The sequence below is a fragment of the Balaenoptera musculus genome, chromosome 10 (genome assembly GCF_009873245.2).
Source record: "Balaenoptera musculus isolate JJ_BM4_2016_0621 chromosome 10, mBalMus1.pri.v3, whole genome shotgun sequence".
Taxonomy (NCBI): domain Eukaryota; kingdom Metazoa; phylum Chordata; class Mammalia; order Artiodactyla; family Balaenopteridae; genus Balaenoptera; species Balaenoptera musculus.
Genome location: NC_045794.1, coordinates 34241553 through 34243511, shown reverse-complemented (window position 1 = coordinate 34243511; position 1959 = coordinate 34241553). Strand labels below are relative to the sequence as shown.

Sequence of the window (1959 nt, the reverse complement as noted above, 5' to 3'; positions counted from 1 at the left end):
CTTGTAGAGTTTCTGCTGAGAAATCAGCTGTTAACCTTATGGGAGCTCCCTTGTATGTTATTTTTTGTTTTTCCCTTGCTGCTTTCAATAATTTTTCTTTGTCTTTAATTTTTACCTATTTTATTACTATGTTTCTCTGAGTGTTTCACCTTGGGTTTTTCTTGTATGGGACTCTCCATGCTTCCTGGACTTGAGTGGCTATTTCCTTTCCTATGTTAGGGAAGTTTTCCACTATAATCTCTTCAAATATTTTCTTGGGTCCTCTCTCTCTCTCTTCTCCTTCTGGGACCCCTATAATGTGAATGTTGTTGCATTTAATGTTGTCCCAGAGGTCTCTTAGGCTGTCTTCATTTCTTTTCATTCTTTTTTCTTTATTCTGTTCCACAGCAGTGAATTCCACCATTCTGTCTTCCAGACCACTTATCCGTTCTTCTGCCTCAGTTATTCTGCTATTGATTCCTTCTAGTGTAGTTTTCATTTCAGTTATTGTATTGTTCATCTCTGTTTGTTTGTTCTTTAATTCTTCTTGGTCTTTGTTAAACATTTCTTGCATGTTCTCGATCTTTGCCTCCATTCTTATTCCGAGGTCTTGGATCATCTTCACTATCATTATTCTGAATTCTTTTTCTGGAAGGTTGCTTATCTCCACTTCATTTAGTTGTTTTTCTGGGCTTTTATCTTGTTCCTTCATCTGATACATAGCCCTCTGCCTTTTCATCTTGTCTATCTTTTTGTGAATGTGGTTTTTTTTTCCGCAGGTTGCAGGATTGTAGTTCTTCTTGCTTCTGCTGTCTGTCCTCTGGTGGATGAGCCTATCTAAGTGGCTTGTGCAGGTTTCCGCTGGGAGGGACTGGTGGTTGGTAGAGCTGGGTCTTGAAATTCTTTAAGTTGCAATAATATTATCTTTTTTATGATAAGATATAAAAGATCTTGTGAAGAATATGAGGACTTTAAGTCTGGTTTAAAATAGAGCTTGAAATATGTAACTTAAATCCAACAGTCTGATGAACCTATACATCTGTTTTGTGCATACCTACAAAAATATTAAACAGGTTATTAGTTAGAAAGTCATAGGAGCAGAAGATAGAGATTATGATGATTATTAGTCTAAGTGCAAAGGGAATTAACTTAAAGTGTTAATAAACACCTATAGGAAGATGGAATAATAGTAACAAGGATTTTATTCCTTTCATTCATTTAAGTGAGTAAAATACACACTAGGTAAGTATTTTATATAGTTTTAAGAAAATAAAGAATGCAAAACTCTAAGCCTTGAAAATAATGTTAGGTGGATACTATTAACTTTTCAAGAAATATTTTGCTTCAACATAAGACTAATTGTCAGTTTATTTAGTGATCTGCCCTTATGAGTTTGAGATATATATGTCTCTCCTAAAGTGAAAGCACATTGTTATGGTGAAATAGATTATTTTAAAACTAACTTCTGTCCAACAGAATCTAAAGAGAGGAAGTTTACTGAGGGACTACTTAAAGTATAGATTAGGAAAATGTCATTTTCATTTTTGTCATTAAGAATCAGAGAAATCAGACTTCCTCAGATAGGCTTTGAATGATAATTAAAAAGTAGTCAGGTGTTCGCTTCGACAGCAGATATCCTAAAATTGGAATGATACAGCGAAGATTAGCTTGGCCCCTGCGCAAGGATGACAAGCAAATTTGTGAAGCATTCCATATTTTTGAAATCAGAAAGAAAAAACGCAGTCAGTAAACTATTCTTGATAAGGGGAGTGAAGGCAGCCAACTGCAATTTTAAAATCAAGGTTTCTCAACTTCAGAATAATTGATTTTGTGGCTGTATAATTCTTCATTGTTGGGGGGAGAAGAGCTGCCCTGTGCATTTTAGGATATTAAGCAACATTCCTGGTTTCTCTTCACTAGATGCTAGTAGCACCCTCAATTGTGACAACCAAAAGTACTTCCAGGCTTTACCAAATGTCT

At 35.2% G+C, this 1959-nt stretch overlaps 1 non-coding gene across 1 annotated transcript; it reads left to right on the top strand.

Moving 5' to 3' along the window:
• Positions 1–1592: 1592 nt before the first annotated feature.
• Positions 1593–1699, top strand: LOC118902978. Its single transcript, XR_005021688.1, has one exon. It is a non-coding gene; the product is annotated as a U6 spliceosomal RNA (small nuclear RNA).
• Positions 1700–1959: the final 260 nt, after the last annotated feature.